This window comes from Gorilla gorilla, chromosome 17, assembly GCF_029281585.2.
Source record: "Gorilla gorilla gorilla isolate KB3781 chromosome 17, NHGRI_mGorGor1-v2.1_pri, whole genome shotgun sequence".
NCBI classification, from domain to species: domain Eukaryota; kingdom Metazoa; phylum Chordata; class Mammalia; order Primates; family Hominidae; genus Gorilla; species Gorilla gorilla.
This window is the reverse complement of record NC_073241.2, coordinates 36,089,537-36,115,263: the sequence shown is the minus strand read 5'-3', so window position 1 is coordinate 36,115,263 and position 25,727 is coordinate 36,089,537. Positions and strand designations below refer to the sequence as shown.

Below are 25,727 nucleotides of genomic sequence, written 5' to 3'. Positions count from 1 at the left end.
CTTCTGAGCTTGTGATCCACCTGCCTTGGCCTCCCAAAGTGCTGGGATTACAGGCATGAGCCACCATGCCTGGCTGGATAAAGATTTTTAAGAATTTCAGTGACTAAACTTTAAGAAGGAATGAAGCCCACGCAGGAACTCTGTATGACTTTCAACCCGAGGGGCTCTGGCCTGGGCTTTCCAGTGACTGGCAGCATCGGGACATCCACTGCTGCGGCCTTGGCCCCATTTCCCGTGTTGTGCCCCCCACTTGCTGCAGATGCCCTGATTGCAGCGTAGCCAAACAAGGGGAGGAGCTGTGAGCACAGACATAGCCTGCTGGTCAACAGGGCAGGGAGAGCCAGCCTGGTGCTGAGCTTGCAGCCTGGCTGGGGGAGATGCCCGGAGCCCCAATACCATACAGACCCTCCAGGACTGCTGGGGGTCAGTGGGCAGGGTCCTCTGAGGTGTCAGACCTGCCCCACCTGTCAGGGGAGGGTAGGACAGGTGGGACGCTTGCAGGCTGAGCTGCATTGGCCAGTGAGGCTGGAGGCACCCTCACCCCACTCCAGGCAGGCCCTTCACAAGCATGGCAACAGGAGTGACTGGGATGCACTGCCAGGTGTGAAAGGAACCTTGTCCTCTCCTAGAGGAATCCAGCCTAAGGACTTCCCCACTATTGCCTGGACCTACTGGGAGCTCAGGCCCCAGGGCCTCTGCACAGCTTTGCCCTTGCCGGGTGTGCCCTCCTCCCCACTTCGAGCCCAGTTCTACCTTCCCCCTCAGGTTTACCTGGCCCTAGCATCTACCCCAGCTGTCCTGCCCTCCTGCTAAACTCCCAACCCCTGACCCCAAAGGCCAGAAGAGGTACCTGTTCACTGAAGGATGCCAGGGACCTTCTTCCTGTTGGGGGGATGGATGGGATTCAGCTTGCTGGAGGGGCTGTCCAGACTCCAGCCTCCTCACAGGGAGCGCCTCCCTCTCCACTCTCTCCCCAGGAATGGCTCTTGGAGGCTCAAGGGAGCCTGAGCCTCTGCCCATCTGCAAGCTGCCTCCAACTCTCAGTCAGGGTTTGGATGCCCCAAGTGCAGTCCTGAGGCCCCCGCCCCCCCACCCTACTGTCTTGGCTTCTGAGGCGTCTGGAAATCATAGGCCTCCCATGGAAGGGGAGCAGCAGGCAAGGTCTGCATGAGCCCCACAGATGCCTGCTCACCTGCTGGACTTAAAGTCTGTGCTCCTTCCCGACCACCAGGGTACCCAGATCCCAGGCGGCTCAGCCAGGCCCAGAGCCCCAAGAACTGGGCTGTTCTCTCTAACTGGGATCTGGGGTAGGGGCTGCCCCCACCAAGTCCCTGGGGGACTGTCTGGGACATCCAGGCCCTTTCTTCTTGTCTTAACCACTCACAACAGAGAACACAGATGTTCTGTCCAAGAAGGAAGCCCCCACACTCCTCCCATCCTGCCTCTATTTAAATGCGTGGGCATGACCACCCCGAGCCAGCCTGTAAGGGGTCACGGGGCCATCGGGGAAGCAGTGTGGAGAAGACCCCTGGCCTGGCCTCAGCCTGCTCCCAAGGGAGCTAAGAGCTGGGGACAGAGCCTGGAAGCCGCAGCCTTTGCACCCAGGCAGGCCTGCCCACCTACCCCCCACACCCCACACACCTGCTGACAGCCTCCTCTGTCCTGGCCACTGTGGGCAGTGGGGGCGGGGGGCCTCCCGGCCCGGACCCGTGTTCACAGCATCCATGGCACTCACTGCCTTCTGGTCGTCATGTATCGCTGTCGGAGCCCCCACAGGAGCTGCTGTCAGAGTCCAGCAGGGGGGCCTTCCTGGTGACACACACGGAGGTACACGGAGGTACATGGAGAAGCTGGGCTGACTGCAGAGTAGGAGGCCTGTGCTGTCCAGTGAGGCAGGAGGGGCCACAGGGTGTGGCAACCCCGGCCATAGGGATCCCTTACGTGTAGCCCTCTCACATGCAGCCTGTTGCCTGCACACGTGTACCTGTGTGGAAACCGCATGACGAGGCTAAGAGGCTCACACACCTTCCATGTGGTCTCCACACAAGCAACACTGTTGCCTCCCCCATGATACAGGGCAATGTGCCCTGGTCTCACATGAGGACGCAGAGGCTCAGGAAAGGGCCCACTCTGCCTTGTGTGGTCCTGCCACAGCTCCTTCAAGCACCGGGACACCAGTGTTGGAAGCCAGCTGTTGCTCGCCTGGAGCTCTCAGCCTTGTCTGGGGGAGCCTCTCGGCCTGACTAGGGGCCTGGGGGCCAGCGGCTCTGATCAGGCCCCAGAATGGCTTCCTGCCAACAACCCACACACATACATCTCAATGCTGGGGTCCTGGTGCTGCTGTCTAGAACCAAGGGTGCAGACCTGGGCTGTGCCACCTGCTCAGATGGGGCTCAGGGCCAGCCCAATGGCCTTGCTGCCTCCCCTCTGGGGGCTGGGGGCATCCCCATCTGCACGTGGCTGCTCCAGTCCCACTGCTGTATCAAACCCCAATGTCACCAGAGACCTAGCAGCATGCGGGGTCCTGGCCACCTCCTCCCACTGACCCCAAGGAGTGGGGCCAGCTGGCCTCAGGCCTTAAACTGGGCAAGGCTAGGCCTCTGCAGGAGGCTGGGTGCCGCCTGCACTGCTGCTACTCACAGGCTTTCTCGAGGCCTTGGCTCTGGCTGCCTCAGCCTGGCTGTGTTCTGTGTCCATCAGAGAGCTGCACCTGGGCCCTGACTCGGAGCTACAGACAAGGACGAGGACAGGGCCAGTCCCGGGGGACGGGCGTCTCCTGACCCTGACAGACACTTCCTGACACGGCCCCCTCCTGCCAATGCATTTGTTACCAGCAGAAAGGCTGGAATTCGGTGAACTGGCCCAGCCTTTCTCCTCTGGAGCTGAGGTGTCAGCTGCCCACACGCTGGAACCCATGTCCCTCACCACTCCTGGGGCTATGGGCGTCGAGTTCACTGGCTCATCAAACACTGTCATCCACATGGCATCTGCTGGGTGAGAGACACAGTGGTCAGGTGTGGGCAGGCCTGTCTGGGGTGCTGCAGGCAAAGGGGAGGCAGCGCACCCCCCACCGGGGGCCCCACAGAGGTTGACAGGAACATGGGGCTGTTCCAGGAGGGAGGCCCAGGCAGTGCCCCTCAGCCCTTCAGAGAATAACAGGGGACAGCTCGAGGGTCCTGACAAGCTGCCAACATCCATGGGGCGTGTGAACCGGGGCTCAGTCAGGCGCCTGAGGGCCCCCAGGCCTCCAGCAGGGCTGACACTGACAGTGTGGAGGCGATGCCACTACCCTCCATGATCCGGGGCTCAGTCAGGCACCTGAGGGCCCCTAGGCCTCCAGCAGGGCTGATGCTGATAGTGTGGAGGCAATGCCACTGCCCTCCATGACCTGGGGCTCAGTCAGGCGCCTGAGGGCCCCTAGGCCTCCAGCAGGGCTGATGCTGACAGTGCGGAGGTGATGCCACTGCCCTGTCCTATCCAGGACCGCATCCAACAGAGACCGCAGCTCACCAAGCACCACTGGGTCCTCCCTGGCCTCAAGGATGAGCCGCCTTCCTCCTATCTGGGACGTTCCTGCTTCCCCAGGGTGTTGCCCTTGCTCTCTCTTTTGGCCTCAGCTAAGAGCTCGGCACCTCCTAACAGAGATCCCTGCCCCCTCCCCAAAGTCCTGAGTGGGTCAGTGCTGCCCCCAGGGCAGGGGTAAGGAGAGGGGTCTTATCAGCCGCGCAGCCTGCGGGGTGGACTGGCTCCTGCCCTAGATGTCAGCCGTGAGGGTGGAGGCCAGCCTGTGCTGCTGTGCTGGGGTGGGCATCAGGCCTGTGCCGCACTGTGTGTGGGCCGGGTGGACGATGGGGACTAGGTGGACACCACCCACCAACCTTGGTGACAGTGGCGGAGTGACAACAACCGAGAGGCAGGGGCAGGAGACCACCTTGTGCCGGGCACAGGGCAGCACAGACCCCTACTCAGGATGGCTGGGAAAGAGCTGGAGATGCAGGTTTCGGGCCACAGTGAGCCCCAAATGCCTCAGCTCCAAATGAAGCCTCCACACCCCTAGGCCAGGGTACCATGTCCTGTCCCCAACACACACGTCCCCGGCCCCTGCCCCACAGCACCACCTTCTGAGTCACCCTCCAGAGGAGGGGCTTTGTTCTTTCCAGGGTCTGGGGGGCACCTGCCCCAGGCACATCACCGTCTGCTTCCAAGCTCGCCTTCTCATCCTGGCCTCCGCACTCCGGGCCATTCTTTGAGCAGCTCTCTGAAGCATGGGGGGCTCCAAACCCCGGGGAGATGCAGAGTCAGATGCCTGGTGGCCCAGGACAGATGCCTAACACTGAGGGCCAGTGACAGCACCAGGCTCCAGGCTGAGGGTGAGCACAGAATGCCCTGAGTGAGGAGCACCAGTCGCTCCAGGCCTCGGCTCCGGGTTCCTGAGGGTCACCCGCTGCGTTGGGCGCCAGTGCTTGCAGGATGGGTGTACTTGCTCTGCGAGCCGGCATAACAAACAGCAGGGCGTCTGGGCATCTGATGGGTGTTCTGGGGGCTGCACCTCCTCGGCAGAGGCTTTGGGGGGATGGGCAGGCCCCGCACCTGGCTCTGGCCTTCACCTGGGCAGCACAGCAAGTGTCGCTGTCCTCCGAGATGTCCTCGTCCTCATCAAAGTGCTGGATGCGGTCGCTGCAGCAGGCCTCAGAGCTGCGCTGGGCTGCAGGGTAAAACGCCAAGGTCAGTTTCCAGAGGGTCTGGGGGAGACAGGAGGCGCTGTCCCCACAGGGCTCCCAGAGGGGCTTAGTTCAGGATGTGGGCGCCATGGGCTGTGGGGCATGATGGGGAGGGTCAAGAAAAGCGACTGTTCCTAGCTCCACAGAGGGGCCTCTCCCAGCCCCACCGCACAGGCCCACGACAGACCGAGCCATGGGCGCGGCCTGAGCTGCCTGGGAAAAGGGTGCCTGCATGACCCCGCACAGCCCCGCTCGCTCACACTGTCCTCGTCAGTGTCGATGTTGAAGTTGATCTCCGCGATCCTGTCAAATGGGGCGCTGCAAGAGCAAGGGGGATGGCCTCGGCGCTCCCTGCCCCGCCCACTGCTCATCTGGGGCCTCGGCGCTCCTCCCCCACTGCTCATCTGGGGCCTCGGCGCTCCTCCCCTGGGGCTCATCTGGGGCTTCAGCTCTCCTCCTCTGGTGCTCATCTGGGGCCTCAACGCTCCTCCCCCGGTGCTTATCTGGGGCCTCAGGACTCCTTCCCCGGTGCTCATCTGAGGCCTCGGTGCTCCTCCCCTGGTGTTCACTGGGGGCCTCAGCACTCTCACGCAACTGGAAACACCTGTTATCTCCCGGCAAGGCCTAAGGGAGCTGCCCCCATGGGACTTCAGCAGTGAGGAGGGGGAGTCGCGCCTCGTGCAGGGGGCATCCAAGTGGACTCACTTGATGTTGTCGTCATGGTCTGCAGACTCCTCATCATTGAAGCCAAACTGATCCACAAAGTTGGCTGTCATCTGCTGGATCTGGTAGTCAGAGAAGGCCTGGGAGGGAAGGAGGGAAGGAGGGACGGAGGGAGGGAGGCAGGGACTGACGCCGGTCATAGAGCAGTCCTCAGGCCTACAGGCTGCTCTTTGGGAACCACAGTCTCTCTAGTTGTTCAGGAGCTTCTCCTCCAGCAAAAGTGGGCAGTAAACTCTAACTGTTCAGGGCTCACGATTCTACCAAAACTCAGGCCGCATGCTCACTGTGCTCACATCTGAGATACGTCCCATATTCTTTGACTTTCGAGTTTATCTGCTGTGTCCTCAGTGCTCTCGTCAAGGTGGAGTGACTTTGGAGTTCTCCCCTCAGACCCACCCCACCCCATATGTGCTCGGAGATGAGCCCCCTCTCCCTTTTGCTAGTGAGATGCCATCAGAGACTCGTCTGGAGGACCAAGCGCAGAGCACACAGGTGCCAGGAAGGGCCTGGCAGGGTGCAGGGGCCGGCCACGCCCTCACCTGCTGAAGGGACAGCTCATTAGGGAAAGCACCCTCAATGTCCTCACTCGAGGAGTGAAGGTAGTGAGTGCTTGCCTAAAACACAGGCCAGATGGGGTGGGTGTGTGAGCCAGCCCAGCGCCCCAGACCCTACCCAGCCCAGGGCTCCCAGACCCCGCCCAGCATGTCACTCATCAGATCTCTGGGCCCAGGAGGCCTTGCTGTGTAAGGAGGTGCCCAGGTGAGGCCAAGGCCCCGTGACAGCCCAACATCCATGTGCAGGGGGCAGGTTGGTCTCAGGCATATGGAGCCTTCTGCCAACAAGCTACAGCTCCTGGACTGGGAGGGAAGGGACCTGGGGCCAACATCGGCTCTGCACAGAGGTCCTCAGAGACCAGCCCTGGGTGTGGCACAGGACAGGGTCTGTGTTGCAGGCATCAGCCTGGAGGACAGACTGCACACTTGCAGGCTATGCTCGGGCACCCGCGTCCAAGAGGAGCAGGCAGGTGTGCGGCCCTTGTGCCTCTCTTGGCCTCTGCTTCGGGGCAAAGACAGGAGCATCTGACAGCGTCCCAGCACCGTGCATGCACCAAGGGGGCAGCCCCGAGCCTCCTCAACAAGTCCACAGTGTTCCTGCAGTTGGTCTCCATTAGCGTCTCCTCCACGAAGCTCTCCTAGCAGCCATGGCAATCCACAGGGAGCCCTGCAAGGGAAGTGCTGGCTGGTGAGCCCTGGGAGACCCCGTGCAGATGGCTCAGGGCACTCAGGCGCTCCGGCAGGTGCATCCTGGGTCCAGGAGGATGGGGCAGTGCTACTGTGGTCAGTCCATCTGAGGGCCTGAAGCAGGAGCTTTGCTGGATGGGAAGGAGGCAGCATAGTCGCGTGTCCGGAGGGGCCTGGGGCCACAGTGAGATTGAGGTGCAGCAACTGTGGGCAGAGTGGTGGGCACTTCTGCCCCTGCCAAGACCTCAGTGGGCAACCGAGTTCCAAGTCTGTTGGTGTGGAAGCCCATTCTGAGAAACTCCCAGAAACGCAGAAGCTGTGGAACAGAATCTGAGAAAGCAGCAAGCTTCCTTCACCCTGCCTCACAGGCCCAAACTCAGCAGCAGCCTACAGGCCTGGGTGTGTGTCCTGTCTGTTTTTCCGGGGACGTCAGAACCCTGGAAGGATTCACAATCTGGAGACTGTATGGGATGATCCAGGATGCTTGCCCCTCGCCTCCCTAAACCACCCCCGCCCTGGGGAGCCCTCCCTGGCCTCCACCTCCACCCATCTCTTTTGCCCTCCTCTTGCCCTGCTCTTATTATTTGTGACAGCGGCCGGCAGGCCTGACCTTGCTAGGGGCTAATGGGGCCCAACCCAGGAGACCCCTCACCCTATGGTCCTGGGGTGCAGGGAGGACCATCCAGAGCTTCCTCACCTTGTACTGGCATAGGGAGGAGGGGCCATGGCTGGGCCCGCCTCTGCCACACATGTGGTGTGCCTGTGTCCACCTAACCCACTGTGCTCTTAAGAAACAGGGTGCTACCTGTTCCCCTGAGACTTGTGCTATGAAGTCTCACACCTGAGTGAGAATGTGAGACTCTCCAACCACCGGAATGGAGAGCAAAGCTGGCACACGGCCAGGACTGCCTGCACCCAGGCAGGACTCCATGAACTGCAAGGAGCCTGGCAGCACTAATGGCTTCGGAGCACCAGCTCTGGAGTCAACAACTGCCCCCAGCAGGGACTGTCTCTTGTGCCACATGCTGACGCCTGGTACGGTCTCCACAGAAGTCTGCCCAACAGAACTGACACATGAGACCCAGGTCCCCCTGAGGACAGATCTGATGTGGGAAGTGAGAAGACAGAGACGGCTGCGGGGTCTTTCACTGTCAGTGCAATCAGCACCTGCTGACGGGCAGAGGGGAGCCTCAGGCAGTAGCTCCTTCAGAGCCCTGGTGCCCGCGACCAGCAAAAGGGTGACCGGGTGGGGGGCTCACCTCAGATGACCTCGCTGATGTGCGTCTGCACAGAGCCCCGCTCCAGGTTCTGCACCAGCACGTTGGCGATCTGCGTGAGGTGGCCTGTGTTCCCACGCCTCATGCCACCCGTCGCCCTAAAAGCCACAGGCACCATCAGGGTGGCCGCCTGGCCCCAACCTTGCCAGACCCACGACCCGGTGAGCCAAGTGGCACAGGCCTCCAGGTTCACCTCCAGAGCAAGTGCCTGGCCCTTGCCCAGAGCCTGTGCCCCCGGCCCTGCCTCCAAGACACTTCTGTTTGAGCAGCACCTGCCACGTGAAGCAGGCTCACCCCAACCTCACTACCAAAAGTGCCACTGAGACAGACGTGGAGACAGACACTGCTCTCATCCCATTTTACAGACAGGGAAACGGAGGCAGAAAGGCCGTGGTGTGGCCTGAGCCCTGCTGGTGGCAGCAGTGGCGCAGGAGCTGAGCCCACGCTGTCAGCTACAAAGCTCAGGCTCAGCACCCTGCAGGGAGAGTCAGGCGGGACCTCCATGCTGTGCAGCCCAGCTCAGCCTCTGTTTCCCCACAGCTGCACTCAAACCCCTCCCAGCTCCAGTGAGTCCCTCCTCATATCGCCCAGAGCCAGACAGCTCCCAGCAGGACAATGAATGGGTGGGGATGGCTTTGGGTTCAGGACAATAAGCAGGACATGTGTCCTGACCAGAGGGAGCACCCATTAAGCAGAAGACACGGAAAGACCAAAATAACGGGTCCCCATGTGCGAGTGCTGATGGAGCACCCGAGTTCTTGGGGAAGATCAGGAATGGACAGGGGACCCGCAAGAGGGCAAAGCCTAGGCAAGCCAGGCTGGGCAGGGGCCAGAGCAGGTGCCTGGTGGGAATGGGACTGCTTCCTGTCAGCTCCCTGTGTCCCCTCCCCAAGTAGCATTTGCAGCTGTCCACCCAGTAGGAGGGCCCCTTGCATGGCAGCCTCAGAGTGTGGAGCTGTGTCTCACACCCAGTGCTCCACCAGAGCGTGCAGTCCTGCACGCAGCATCACCAGTGCCCGGCTGAGGTGCATCTCTGCATCCCTGACTGGCCAGGCTGGGTCCCTCCATGTCCGAGTGGCTCTTACTGTGTGTGGTCGTTGGCTTCCCAGGCCTCCAGGATCCTCTGCACCAAGCAGCACTTCTGAAACAACTGGGGGTGGCAGGGGCAGTAGCGTGAGTCAGGGTCTGACTTGGCTCGCTGCAACCTCTGCCTCCCAGGTTCAAGCGATTCTCCTGCCTCAGTCTCCTGAGTAGCTAGGATTACAGGCGCCCGCCACCATGCCCAGTTAATTTTTGTATTTTTAGTAGAGACGGGGTCTTGCCATGTTGGTCACGCTGGTCTTGAACTTCTGACCTCAGGTGATTTGTCCACCTCAGCCTCCCAAAGTGCTGGGATTACAGGCGTGAGCCACCATGCCTTGCCTCTTTTGTCCTTAAGTTGGAAGCTTAACTCATTAATTTGTAGCCTTTCTTCTTTTCCAGTCTGTCTTTAAAAGGCTATATTTCCCTGTATACAATGAACTTTAACTACATTCTACACATTTTGCTATGTAGTATTTTTATTATTCTTCAGTTCTAAGTATTTGAAAAGTTCCTTTATAATTTTGTCTTCCTCATGAGTTATTAGAAGTGTGTTAGACTCTCAAGCACGTGAGGATTCCACCCAGGATGGGCAGGCGTGTGCACATCATCCACCACACAAACGTGAGACTGTGAGGTGCACGTTCAGAGACTCCCCAAGGGAGCCCGGACCTAAGCAGCATGGGCTGAAGCCCAGAGGAGGTTCTGGCCACCTAGGCACTCCCCTGGGGGACAGAGGTAGCTGAATGAGGACAGCGGGTCTGCAAGCTACCATCCATAGGCCAAATCCAGCCTATCACTTGCTATTGTAAATATAAAGTCTTAGTTAAACACAGCCACGCCCATTCATTCACATATTGTCTGTGGCCACTTTCATGCTTCAGAGGCAGAACTGAATGGTTATGACAGAAACTGTATGACCCGCAAAGCCTAAAATATTTACTATCTGGCCTTAAGAGAAAAGTTTCCTGATCCCTACTCTAGAGCTGCAGTGTCTAACATGGTAGCCACTGGGCAGCCACACATGGCTATTGAGGACTTTAAGTGTGGCTTGTTCAAATTGAGATGTGCTGCAAGTATAAAAGACACACCAAAATTTGAAGACTTTATTTTAAAAAGACAATGAAATATGTCATTAATAACTTTTATATTGACTACATGTTGAAATTATATTACAGATAATATACACTGGGTTAAATAAAATATTAATACAATTAACTTTACCTGCTTCTTTTTACTCTTTAATGTAGGAAACTTTAACATATGGGGTTCTCATTACATTACTATTGGAGAGCATTGCTCTAGAGTAAGGTTTAATTCAGCTGCCAAGTAACTTAGCACACCCATTCCTATAAGATAATGGCAAACTTGAGGTTTACACATTTCCATTTTCCTCAGTGTGGTGACTTTATGCTCATGAAAATGTAATGACTTCTATAATCTAGGAAGTAGACCACAAAATTCTGTATATATTTTTGTCTTCTAAGCAGGTGTCCATGATTAATTCACTCATCAAAAGCATTGGTATTACAGAAAGTTTGTGAAAGATCACACAGCTGAAAAAACTGAAAAAAACAATATTTTTACAAAATTTTATCATTCTAGGCTTAAAACTGTGAAAATCTATTAAAATCACAGTAGTAACCACATTGAAATCTGAAAAAGGGAATATACCAAGCAACAGTACTTATGTTTGTGTGACAAAATTTAGCACTATTCTTAAAACTTATTTTCTAAATTGCTGTGACACCTTTTTTTATAGTTAAAACAAGAAATTCTAATAATCTGAAGTCAAAAAAATACAAAATCATAAAACCTTTGGAAGTATAAATTTTACAATATACTAAATACTATAGAGTTAATATTTCAAGACAAAAAATACAAAATAAAATTTAAAAGTTGAATTTAAAAAATAAAAGTACATATACCTAATCTCCCAAAATGTTTCTCCAGGAGCATCAGGATTCCACAAATCAATGCTATCTAACTGACGAAGAACCAGCAGAGCCTGAATTTTTTTAAAAAGAGAAAGGCAAAGAGAAGACTCACTCAAACATGTTTGGTAAACATAACGCTGGAGTACTTATTGTATAAATGCTAAGAAATTGAGCTATTTCATTTGTAGTTTCAATACATAGTAAAAGGTAAAAAGAGATAAACTCTGGTGAAGACAAACCTCTAGGGAATAATATAGACAGAATGATATTATTTTATTCCCATCATTCTTACTCTAACTGGCATAACCATATAAAGCTAAATGATGAATTCAGAACAACATACAACTGTAAAAATTCCTTTAAGAAACAAACAAAATAATTTCAACAGATATTAAAGAACTCTATGAAACAAAAAGTTAATCCCCAAGTAAGAAGGGCTTGCCAAAATTAATACACACAGCAAAAGATAAGTAAAAATTGTCTCACTTGCCACAAAGTCTCTTGTAACAGAAAAGAGCAACTATTTTTCAAAATCAAGAGAGAGGAAGCAAAATGGATTTTGTATTTCATAGCAGATTATCCATTCTAAAGTATTTCAATGGACCATAGAACTGAAATTGGAATTTGGTCCAGAGAACATTAACAGGAATTAAATAATTCACTTACAATATATAACATATAGATTATTACATAAATTAAAACCATCAAAGATATAAAGAATAAAACGTAAACTCTTCCTTCAAACTGATCCTATCTTAACTCCAATTCTACAATCCCAACTCACATTCCTCCCACTCCCCTCCACCCCCAACCCAGCAGACACTGTGAAGCTCTGGACATTCCTTTCAGTCCCTGGTCAACTTATCAACGTATTAAGGCCAGACCCATATTATCTCATTTCAAACATTGTTATTGTAATTACTTTGAGATATTTAATGAAAATTGCAATTAATTGTGAGAATCTCAAAAAACTATTAATTTAAAGCTCTCATATCAAAAAAAAAAACAACACAAATTAAAAACCAAATTTGCTACTATTGTACCAAAACTTGGTACAATTTACTGGCAGTAGCTTTTTCAAGTGACAAATTCTCTATATTTTTGTTTGATAAAACTTTAAAAATATATATTGAAAGAAAACGGGTTAGCCTTTTCCCTGCTTTGATTTTCTTTTCATATTCCCTTTTTTTTGTATTTTCCACCTTTTAACAAAGCCATAAACACAGTATACTCACTTGACGTATCATGTTTTTCCATATTGCTATGTGATCTATACAGGTTTTTGTTGTTGTTGTTGTTGTTGCTGTTGTTTTTTTGAGACAGACTCTTGCTCTGTCACCCAGGATAGAGTGCAGTGGCGCGATCTCGGCTCACTGCAAATTCCGCCTCCCGGGTTCACGCCATTCTCCTGCCTCAGCCTCCCGAGTAGCTGGGACTACAGGCGCCCGCCACCGCGCCCGCCACCACTCCCAGCTAATTTTTTGTATTTTTAGTAGAGACGGGGTTTCACCATGTTAGCCAGGATAGTCTTGATCTCCTGACCTCGTGATTAGCCCTCCTTGGCCTCCCAAAGTGCTGGGATTACAGGCATGAGCCACCATGCCCTGCAGATCTATATAGGTTTTTTTTTCTTTGAGACGTGGCTTCGTTCTGTGGCCCAGGCTGCAGTGCAGTGATGTGATCTCGGGTCACTGCATCCTCCGCCTCCCAGGTTTAAGCAATTCTCTGCCTCAGCCTCCCAAGTAGCTGGGATTACAGGGGTCCACCACCACACCCAGCTAATTTTTTTTTTTTTTGTATTTTTAGTAGAGACAGGTTTCACCATCTTGGCCATGCTGATCTTGAACTTCTGACCTTACGATCCACCCACCTCAGCCTCCCAAAGTGCTGGGATTACAGGTGAGACCCACTGCGCCCGGCCCTATATAGGTTTTAATGAATGTTTATCAGCTCACCAAGTTAAAATACCATTCTCATTATTGAATATTAACCCATTCTCCTCCTAGTAAAGTTCTTCTAATATTCTCCTATTGTAATCAAGAGCAATAAGTACCTATGTGTGCAGCTTTTTCCTTTTGAGTTATATTCATAACATTTTTAAAGTCATAGAAATTGAATTATTTGTACAAAAAAAGAGAAGTGTTTGTATAGCTCCTGCCAAATAGCGTTCCAAAAAGACTGCAAGAAATGTATCAATTTATGGGACCAATAGCAATGTACACAAATATGGAAGCAATGACTAAGTAATAAGTGCTAAACCTTTTTTTTTTTTTTTTTTTGAGATGAAGTCACACTCTTATCTCCCAGGCTGGAGTGCAATGGCGTGATATCAGCTCACTGCAACCTCCGCCTCCCAGGTTCAAGTAATTCTCCTGCCTCAGCCTCCCGAGTAGCTGGGATTACAGGCACCTGCCACCGCACCTGGCTAATTTTTTGTATTTTTAGTAGAAATGGGGTTTCACCATCTTGGCCAGGCTTGAACTCCTGACCTCGTGATCTACCCACCTTGGCCTCCCAAAGTGCTGGGATTACAGGCGTCAGCCACTGCGCCTGGCCAACACCTGAGAACTTTCAAAACTGGGTTGTTCATAATTAGAATTTTAAAAATCCACAGTCCAAATCTGATAAAGTTTTGCTCTCTATTTAATGTCGCCATATCAGAGTTGAAGGTTTCCCAAGTACCTTTTAATGATTTCACTTATTTTGTTTGATATGCTTTTGTATCTTGTGAATACTTCTTTTAAAGTATGTTAATATTTTATTTTAAGAAAAATGAAATTTTACAATATGAATAAATTTAAGATCAAAAGGTTTTAAAGTACCATCAAATATAGTCCCATCATTTTGTCAGTGTGCTATACTGGACTACAACATAAATACTATTACTTTTAACTTAAATGGTAAGGTGGCAAGTCAACGTATCAAATGCTGTGAAAGGGCTAAGAGTATTCAAATAATATGTTTGAAAAGCTTTGGGATGAAAATTTTATATTATATTTTCAGTGCCATTTTTCTCTAGGGCTTTTGATCTGAATAAGATGCTTTAGATTTATCTTTCCAAAGCATCTTATTAACTCCATCTTCCTTAATATGGGCCCTTCAGTCAAGGCTTACTATGAAAAATACAAGTATTTATCAATTATCAAATATAATCACCGTGGAGAAATTTTCCTATTCCGTACATCTAAATTCAGAACCTTTTTGAAAACCAAGACTGCGTTTCATAAAAATAAATATGCAAAGAAAATAATGAATTTTTTTTTTAGTAGTTTAGCAATGCCTATTGGACTTACATTGGTGATGATTTGATGGAGTGAATTTACCAGTGCATAGTGAAATGTAGAATGTGAATTCTGCACCAGGCAGATCTATAGAAAAAGAAAAAAAAGCAGATTATTTCTATGAGAAAAATACTCAGTAATACAAATGAAGTCAAAAAGAACAGCAAATAGAAAGTTTTTTTAAAAACACTAAGTTTTTAAGGTCTTGAAATGAACATCAATACGTAATAGTGAGAAATGCCGATAGAGGTGAACCTGTTATCCCTCTAGTCTTTCCGTTTATAAAGGATAACGGCATCAGTAAACACAGTTAGATGAAAACGAATGCCCTCACCTTAAACTGTTGGTTGTTGTGAGGGCTTACACGAAGGCAAGAAACAAGGCAGTCAATCATAAGATCCACATCTGCAGGCTGACTGCCCCTTGAGAATGGCTTACTTGGATTAAAAAGCAGGTTCTATAAAAACCCCAACAGAAAACAAAAGCCTTTAAATACCCATGCAGTATTTCTTTACTAATATGTAATAACATCAACACATTATCCACATAGATGGTAGTAAAATTCTGTTGCCAGAAACAGCACAAAGCACCAATACCGTGGTTCATCAGTCTGATACAATTTTTCCTGTACCATATATAGGTTCCTTTCAGGCCCTGATTGCCACATTATTTTAAACCCAAGTCTGTATATTTATGCTCATTTAAGAAAACAGTGTTTTCTTCATATTCTCAGTCCATTTAGACTGATGAACGCAGTAACAACAAAAGCAAGTCCTATGAACTTATCAAAGAAGTATCAGAACTTTAATGTTAGCAATTCTCTTTGACATAATACTTACGCTAGAAAATTAATTTAATTTTCTTAAACTTTATAGTAGAGAAAGAATAAGCATGTCACCTTAAGATCAACCACCATGGACTGAACAAGTAGGAAAATGACAGCATTATCTTCCCAATTGATGTAAGTACTTGCTTTACACAGTTTGGCACAGGCAATTGCAGAACTTTCTGTCAGCTGCCTACTTCCTCCGTGGCCAGCAAGAGCTTTTCATAGACTGTCCAGAAACAACTTCTACAGAATTCAAATATAGCGATAAGATAATATATGAAGTTCCTTCTATTCCAGATTTACCTAATATGATAGCAAATTAACAACCTCTAAAACTCATACTATAAAGAGTGCATAATTTATATTTCTGGTTTTCAATTTCATAATTTAAGTAGTGGTCATCATTTAAATGTTTCTCAAATTTAAAAAAACACCTTTTTTCTATTTTCTTTATTGAATTTTTAAGGGTATATCAAAAACAGTCCTTCCCAAACAAGGGAGCTGTTTTCTGAACTTTTTTTTTTTTTTTTTCTGAGATGGAGTCTTCCTCTGTCACCCAGGCTGGAGTGCAGAGGCACCATCTCAGCTCTTTTCAACCTCTGCCTCCTGGGGTCAAGCGATTCTCCCGCCTCAGCCTCCAGAGTAGCTGGGATCACAGGCGCCTGCCCCCAGGCCTGGCTAATTTTTGTATTTTTAGTAGAGACAGGGTTTCGCCATGTTAGCCAGCCTGGTCTCGAACCCCTGGGCTCAAGTGATCCTTCTGCCTCAGCCTCCCAAAGTGCTGGGATCACAGGCATGAGCCACCATGCCTAGGCTTCAACTTTGAATTCAGCTGATCATATCTTCTTTTTGATATTTAAAATCTAAATATTATACTCTCTTGGCTCTGGTCTATGATAAACTGTTCCATCCTTTTCTAACACTCCAGGCTATATTCAAACTTCAGCCTTCTAAATAAGAATATATTCAAGGCTGTTCTATCGCTCTAAATTTGTTTCTCAAAAAAAAGAATTACATATTCTTGTGAATGTCAACCCCTCTTTACAGTTCATTAACAAATTTCTTCCCTTGGCTTTTCTCCTAAATGAATATCTCACATCTCCACCTACATGTATGCTCAAATGTAACATGTCAACAGCTAAACTCACCCAACATCAGTACAATATATTCTTCTCAAGTGTACATGGAACATTCTCCAAAACAGACCATATATTAGGCTACAAAATAAGTCTTAATACATTTAAAGAAATTGAGATCTTACAAAGTATGTTTTCTGATCATAATGGAAATGAAAAACCAACAGCAAATGAAAAACTAACTAATTCACAAATATGGGAAAATTTGTGAATCATAACCAATAGATCAAAGGAAAAAATCCTGAAGGAAATTAGAAACCATCTTGAGACAAATGAAAATGAAAACACAATACACTAAAACTTACAGGATGCAGTGAACGCAGGGCTAAAAGAAAAAATTAAAGCTGTAAACCTTTACATTAAAAAAACATGAAAATTCTCAACTCAATAACCTAACCATACACCTCAAGGAAGCAGAAAAAGAGTAAACTACACCAAAGCTAGCAGAAGGAAGAAAATAGTAAAGATTAGAGTGAGAACAAACAGAGAACAGAAAAACATGGAGACAAATTACAAAACCAGAAGCTGATTCTTTGAAAAAGTTGAGAAAACTCTAGCTAGTTCGATTAAACAAAAAATAAATAAAGAGATACAGAGAGAAAGAACACCAAATTACTAAATATAGGAAAGTGGTGACACAGCCAGGCGCAGTGGCTCATGCCTGTAATCCCAGCACTTTGGGAAGCTGAGGCAGGTGAATTTCTTGAGGTCAGGAGTTTAAGACCAGCCTGACCAATGTGGTAAAGCCCCTGTCTCTACCAAGAAGACAAAAATTACACAGGCATGGTGGTGCATGCCTGTAGTCCCAGCTACTAGGGAGGCTGAGGGAGGAGTATTGCTTGAACCCAGGAGGTGGAGGGTGCAGAAAGCCAAGATTGTGTCACTGCACTCCAGCCTGGATGAAAGAACAAGACTCCATAAAAAAAAAAAAAGTGGTGACACTACTTATCTACAAAACTAAAAAGGATGATGAGATGATACCATGTAAAACTGTATGCCAACAATTTGAATAATCTGGACAAAATGGACAAATCCCTACAAACACACAATCTACCAAAACTAACTCATAAGGAAATAGAAAATCTAAATAGAACTATAACTAGTAAAGGGATCAAATCAGTAATCAAAAAGCTCCCAAAGGAAAGGTCAGGACCAGATAGCTTTCACGGGTTGATTCTACCCAAAATTTAAAGAAGAAAGTTTCTCAAACACTTCCAAAAAATTAAAGAGAAGGGAACAGTTCTCCCCCTTAGTTCTATGAGTCCAACATTACTCTGATACCAAAGCCAGACAAAAATACTACAAGAAAACTACAGGCCAATATACCTTAGGAATAATGATGAAAAACTCAACAAAATCAGCAGCCTATTAAAAGGATGACACACCATGACCAAGTGAAACTTACTTCAGGAGCACAAGATGCTTCAACAATAACAACAAATCAATGTAATACACCACATTAATAGAATGAAGAAGAAACTCCACATGATCATCTGAATCGATACAGAAAAACCACTTGACAAATTTCAACACATTTCATGATTAAAAAAAAAAAACCTCAAGCTAGGAATAGAAGGAAATTTCCTCAACATAATAAAAGCCATATATTAAAAACCAATAGCTAACAACATACTCAACAGTGAAAGACTGAAAGTTCTCCCCCTAATATCAGGAACAGGATGAGGATACCCACTTTTTCTACATAATACTATGTATTATTCGGCATAATACTAGAAATTCTAGACAGGGCAATTAGGCAAGAAGAAGATGGAAAAGTCATCCAAGTTGGACAGAAAGAAGCAAAATTATGTCTATTCACAGATGATATATATGTAGAAATCCCTAAAGATGACACATACACACCAAAACCAAACTGATAGAGCTAATAAATTCAAAGTCATAGAATACAAAGTCAGCACACAAAAATCAGGTGGATTTCTATACATTCACAACGAAAAATACAAAAAGGAAATTAAGAAAACAATTCCACTTATGATAGAGCTAATAAATTCAAAGTCATAGAATACAAAGTCAGCACACAAAAATCAGGTGGATTTCTATACATTCACAACGAAAAATACAAAAAGGAAATTAAGAAAACAATTCCACTTATGATAGCGTCAAAAAGAAAATATTTAGGAATTAATCAATGACGTGAAAAACTTATACAATAAAAAACTACAAACATTGCTGAAAGAAATTAAACATAAATAAATGGAAAGATATCCCATGTTCCTAGATTGTTAAAGTAACAATATTACCCAAAGCAATATACAGATTCAATGCAACCCCTATCAAAATCCCAATGGTCTTTTTTGCAAAAAGAAAGAGAAAAACCCATCCTAAAATTCATATGAATCTCAAAGAACCACATAATAGTCAGAAGTATCTTGAGAAAGAATAAAGTTGGAGAACTCACACTTTCTTATTTGAAAACTTACTACAAAGTTACAGTAATCAAAACAATGTGGTACTAGCATAAGCACAGTCATATAGACCAATGGAATAGAGAGCCTAGAAAGAAACCTCACACATATGACCAAACAATTTTTGAAAAAAGTAGTAAGACCATTCAATGGAGAAAGAACAGTCTTTTCAACAAATGATGCTAGGAAAACTGATTACCCAGATGCAAAAGAATGAAGATGGACCCTTCCCTTACATCATATACAAAAATTAAATCAAAATAGATCAAAGACCAAAACTTAACAGTAAAGCTATAAAACTCCTAGGAGAATACATAGGAAAGAAATGTTTCCAGCATCGGATTTGGCAAAGATTTCTGGTATATGATGCCAAAAGAGCACAGACAACAAAAGAAAAAACAGATAAATTGGACTTCATCAAAATAAAAACTTGTGTCTATCAAGGACACTATCAAGAAGATGAAACAACAATCCACAGAGTGGGAGAAAATACTTGCAAATAATATATCTCATAAGGGATTAATAACCAGAATATATTAAAAATTCCTGTAATTAAAAAAATAAAATTTAGAGCCTTACACTTTACAGTTTTTTTTTTAAAACTGAAAATAGATGAACCAAGCCATTGCCTGAAGAAATAACAATATAAATAAAATGAAAGCTAAAATTAATGAAACAGAAAAATTTAAATGCTAGGAAATGGCCAGGCACGGTGGCTCATGCCTGTGATCCCAGCACTTTGGGAGGCTGAGGTGGGTGGATCACAAGGTCAGGAGTTTGAGACCAGCCTGACCAACGTAGTGAAACCCCATCTCTATTAAAAATACAAAAATTAGCTGCGCATGGTGTCCGGCACCTGTAATCCCAGCTACTCAGGATGCTGAGGCAGGAGAATTACTTGAACCTGGGAGGCGGAGGTTGCAGTGAGCTGAGATCACGCCACTCCACTCCAGCCTGGGTGATAGAGCAAGACTCTGTCTCAAAAACAACAACAACAACAAAAAAATCAAAGTCTAGGTTTTAAAGACCAATAAAATAGTAAACATGAAAGAGGAAAAAGAGAAATGAGGAAACAGTTACAAACATGGATACTGAAGATAATTATATGAGAATATAGAAATATAATACAACTTTTATATAATTGTACAAGTAAAATATATAAATATTATATACAACTCTGCACTGATAAAATTGAAAATATATTTTCTGGCAAAGAACAAACCATCAAAAGTGACTTAAAAAAAGAAATTCTTCAAAAAATTAAAAATAGAATAAAGATATGATCCAGCAATTCCACTTCTGGATATATATTCAGAATAATTAAAAGCAGGGCTTTGAAGTTATTTGTACTCCCATGTTCACAGTAGCATTATTTATAATAGCGAAAAGGTGGAAACCGAAAAATCCCCTGGCAGATAAATTTAGATAAATAGAATGTTGGTATATACATACAATGGAATATCATTCAGCCTTAAAGAGGAAGAGAATCTGACATGCTACAACATGGATGAATACTATTTCAGCCATAAAGAAATAATGAAATCCTGTCTTTCAAGGCAACGTGAATGGAACTGGAGGACATTATGCTAAGTAAAATAAGCCCATGTCAAAAAGGCAAATACTGTATGAGTCCACTTATGTGAGGTATTCAAATTCAGACAGACAGAAAGTAGAAGGATGGTTGCAGGAGTTGCGGGTAGGGAAGAATGGAGAGCTGTTGAATAGATACAGAATTTGTTTTGCACGATGAAAAGGTTTTGGAGATTGGCTGCACAACAATGTGAAAAATGGTGCTACTAAACTGTACACTGAAAAATGGTTAAGATGGTAAATTTTATGTTATGTGTATTCTACCACATAAAAAATTTTAAAAAGGGACAGAAAAACTACATAGATCCATAAGGCAGCTCAAATAAAAGGTGAATAATGAGTTATTTTAAATAGACAACAGATAGATAGGCTAGTTCTAGAAATAGCATAAGAAACCAGCAGTAGTACTTGACTTAGGAAGAAAAGTATAAACTGAAGGTCAAGAGGAAATAGGAAGCTTACTTTTCCACTGAATTCCCTTCCTGAGGTATAGTGAAAATTTCCATTATGTCAATTTTTTTTTCTTTAAAACTAATGATAAGTGGTAAAGTGGAAGATGGCCAAATAGGAAGAGCTCCAGTCTACAGCTCCCAGCATGAGCAACGCAGAAGATGGGTGATTTCTGCATTTCCAACTGAGGTATTGTGTTCATCTCACTGGGGCTTGTCGGACAGTGGGTGCAGGACAGTGGGTGCAGCGCACCGAGCATGAGCCGAAGCAGGTCAAGGCATCATCTCACCCCGGAAGTGCAAGGGGTCAGGGAATTCCCTTTCATAGCCAAGCAAAGCTGTGACAGAAGGCACCTGGAAAATTGGGTCACTCCCACCCTAATACTGCGCTTTTCCAATGGTCTTAGCAAATGGCACAATTATATCCCATGCCTGGCTTGGAGGGTCCCATGCCCATGGAGCCTTACTCATTGCTAGCACAGCAGTCTGAGATCGAACTGCAAGGTGGCAGTGAGGCTGGGGGAGGGATGCCCGCCTTTGCTGAGGCTTGAGTACGTAAACAAAGCGGCCGGGAAGCTCGAGCTGGGTGGAGCCCACCGCAGCTCAAGGAGGGCTGCCTGCCTCTGTAGACTCCACCTCTGGGGGCAGGACCTAGCTGAACAAAAGGCAGAAGAAACCTCTGCAGACTTAAATGTCCCTGTCTGACAGCTTTGAAGAGAGTAGTGGTTCTCCCAGCATGGAATTTGAGATCTGAGAATGGACAGACTGTCTCCTCAAGTGGGTCCCTGAACCCCGAGTAGCCTAACTGGGAGGCACCCCTGAGTAGGGGCAGACTGACACCTCACATGGCCGGGTACTCCTCTGAGATGAAACTTCCAGAGGAACGATTAGGCAGCAACATTTGCTGTTCAGCAATATTCGCTGTTCTGCAGCCTCTGATTCTGATACCCAGGCAAACAGGGTCTGGAGTGGACCTCCAGCAAACTCCAACAGACTTGCAGCTGAGGGTCCTGACTGTTAGAAGGAAAACTGACAAACAGAAAGGACATCCACACCAAAACCCCGTCTGTACATCACCATGATCAAAGACCAAGGCAGATAAAACCACTAAGATGGGGAGAAACCAGAGCAGAAAAGCTGAAAATTCTGAAAATCAGAGTGCCTCTTCTCCTCCAAAGGAACACAGCTCCTCACCAGCAACAGAACAAAGCTGGACGGAGAATGACTTTGAAGAGTTGAGAGAAGAAGGCTTCAGACGATCAGTAATAACAAACTTCTCCGAGCTAAAGGAGGATGTTCAAACCCATCGCAAAGAAGCTAAAAACCTCGATAAAAGATTAGACGAATTTCTAACTGAATAACCAGTGTAGAGAAGTCCTTAAATGACCTGATGGAGCTGAAAACCATGGCACAAGAACTATGTGACACATGCGCAAGCTTCGGTAGCTGATTTGATCAAGTGGAAGAAAGGGTATCAGTGATTGAAGACCAAATGAATGAAATGAAGTGAGAAGAGAAGCTTAGAGAAAAAAGAGTAAAAAGAAATGAACAAAGCCTCCAAGAAATATGGGACTATGTGAAAAGACCAAATCTATGTCTGATTGGTGTACCCGAAAGTGACGGGGAGAATGGAACCAAGTTGGAAAACACTCTGCAGTATATTATCCAGGAGAACTTCCCCAACTTAGCGAGGCAAGTTAACATTCAAATTGAGGAAATACAGAGAATGCCACAAAGATACTCCTCAAGAAGAGCAACTCCAAGACCTGTAATTGTCAGATTCACCAAAGCTGAAATGAAGGAAAAAAATGTTAAGGGCAGCTAGAGAGAAAGGTCTGGTTACCCACAAAGGGAAGCCCATCAGACTAACAGCAGATCTCTCGGCAGAAACTCTACGAGCCAGAAGAGAGTGGGGGCCAATATTCAACACTCTTAAAGAAAAGAATTTGCAACCCAGAATTTCATATCCAGCCAAACTAAGCTTCATAAGTGAAGGAGAAATAAAATACTTTACAGACAAACAAATGCTGAGAGATTTTGTCACCACCAGACCTGCCCTACAAGAGTTCCTGAAGGAAGCACTAAATATGGAAAGGAACAACCACCGGTAGCAGCCATTACAAAAACATCCCAAATTGTAAAGACCATCGAGGCTAGGAAGAAACTGCATCAACTAACGAGCAAAATAAGCAGCTAACATCATAATGACAGGATCAAATTCATACATAACAATATTAACCTTAAATGTAAATGGGCTAAATTCTTCAATTAAAAGACACAGACTGGAAATTGGATAAAGAGTCAAGACCCATCAGTGCACTGTATTCAGGAGACCCATCTCATGTGCAGAGACACACATGAGCTCAAAATAAAGGGATGGAGAAAGATCTACCAAGCAAATGGAAAACAAAAAAATGCAGGGGTTGCAATCCTAGTCTCTGATAAAACAGACTTTAAACCAACAAAGGTCAGAAGAGACAAAGAAGGCCATTACATAATGGTAAAGGGATCAATTCAACAAGAAGAGCTAACTATCCTAAATATGTATGCACCCAATACAGGGGCACCCAGATTCATAAAGCAAGTCCTTAGAGACCTACAAAGAGACTCAGACTCCCACATAATAATAATGGGAGACTTTAACACCCCACTGTCAACATTAGACAGATCCACGAGACAGAAAGTTAACAAGGATATCCAGGAATTGAACTCAGCTCTGCACCAAGTGGACCTAATAGACATCTACAGAACTCTCCACCCCAAATCAACAGAATATACATTTTTTTCAGCACCACACCACACCTATTCCAAAATTGACCACATAGTTGGAAGTAAAGCACTCCTCAGCAAATGTAAAAGAACAGAAATTATAACAAACTATCTCTCAGACCACAGTGCCATCAAACTAGAACTCAGGATTAAGAAACTCACTCAAAACCACTCAACTACATGGAAACTGAACAACCTGCTCCTGAATGACTACTGGGTACATAGGGAAATGAACACAGAAATAAAGATGTTCTTTGAAACCAATGAGAACAAAGACACAACATACCAGAATCTGTGGGACACATTTAAAGCAGTGTGTAGAGGGAAATTTATAGCACTAAATGCCCACAACAGAAAGCAGGAAAGATCTAAAACTGACACCCTAACATCACAATTAAAAGAACTAGACAAGCAAGAGCAAACACATTCAAAAGCTAGCAGAAGGCAAGAAATAACTAAGATTAGAGCAGAACTGAAGGAGACAGAGACACAAAAAACCCTTCAAAAAATCAATGAATCCAGGAGATGGTTTTGGAAAAGATCAACAAAATTGATAGACCGCTAGCAAGACTAATAAAGAATAGAGAAGAATCAAATAGATGCAATAAAAAATGATAAAGAGGATATCACCACCGATCCCACAGAAATACAAACTACCATCAGAGAATAGTATAAACACCTCTATGCAAATAAACTAGAAAATCTCGAAGAAATGGATAAATTCCTGGACACATAACACCCTGCCAAGACAAAACCAGGAAGAAGTTGAATCCCTGAATAGACCATAATAGGTTCTGAAATTGAGGCAATAATTAATAGCCTACCAACCAAAAAGAGTCCAGGACCAGATGGATTCAAAGCCGAATTCTACCACAGGTACAAAGAGGAGCTGGTACCATTCCTTCTGAAACTATTCCAATCAATAGAAAAAGAGGGAATCCTCCCTAATTCATTTTATGAGGCCAACATCATCCTGATACCAAAGCCTGGCACAGACACAACAAAAAGAGAATTTTAGACCAATATCCCTGATGAACATCAATGCAAAAATCCTCAATAAAATCCTGGCAAACCAAATCCAGCAGCATATCAAAAAGCTTATCCACCACGATCAAGTTGGCTTTGTCCCTGGGATGCAAGGCTGGTTCAACATACACAAATCAATAAATGTAATCCAGCATATAAACAGAACAAATGACAAAAACCACATGATTATCTCAATAGATGCAGAAAAGGCCTTTGACAAAATTCAACAACGCTTCATGCTAAAAACTCTCAATAAACTAAGTATTGATGGGATGTATCTCAAAATCATAAAAGGTATTTATGACAAACCCACAGCCAATATCAGAGTGAATGGGCAAAAACTGGAAGCATTCCCTTTGAAAACTGGCACAAGACAGGGATGCACTCTCTCACCACTCCTATTCAACATAGTGTTGGAAGTTCTGGCCAGGGAAATCAGGCAAGAGAAAGAAATAAATGGTATTCAACTAGGGAAAGAGGAAGTCAAATTGTCCCTGTTTGCAGATGACATGATTGTATATTTAGAAAATCCCATCATCTCAGTCCAAAATCTCCTTAAGCTGATAAGCAACTTCAGCAAAATCTCAGGATACAACATCAATATGCAAAAATCACAAGCATTCCTATACACCAATAACAAACAGAGAGCCAAATCTTGAGTGAACTCCCATTCACAATTGCTTCAAAGAAAATAAAATACCTAGGAATCCAACTTACAAGGGATGTGAAGGACCTCTTCAAGGAGAGCTACAAACCACTGCTCAATGAAATAAAAGAGAATACAAACAAATGGAAGAACATTCCATGCTCATGGATAGGAAGAATCAATATTGTGAAAATGGCCATACTGCCCAAGGTAATTTATAGATTCAATGCTATCCCCATCAAGCTACCAATGAGTTTCTTCGCAGAATTGGAAAAAACTACTTTAAAGATCATATAGAACCACAAAAGAGCCCGCATTGCCAAGACTATCCTAAGCCAAAAGAACAAAGCTGGAGGCATCACACTACCTGACTTCAAACTATACTACAACTCTGCAGTAACCAAAACAGCATGGTACTGGTACCAAAACAGAGATACAGACCAATGGAACAGAATAGAGTCCTAGGAAATAATACCACACATCTACAACCATCTGATCTTTGACAAACCTGACAAAAACAAGAAATGAGGAAAGGATTCCCTATTTAATAAATGGGGCTGGAAAACCTACCTAGCCATATGTAGAAAGCTGAAACT

At 46.1% G+C, this 25,727-nt stretch overlaps 1 pseudogene; it reads right to left on the bottom strand.

Annotated features, from left to right (window-relative positions):
• Positions 1-1,619: 1,619 nt before the first annotated feature.
• On the bottom strand, positions 1,620-14,654 carry LOC101148547 (serine/threonine-protein phosphatase 6 regulatory subunit 2-like; annotated as a pseudogene).
• Positions 14,655-25,727: the final 11,073 nt, after the last annotated feature.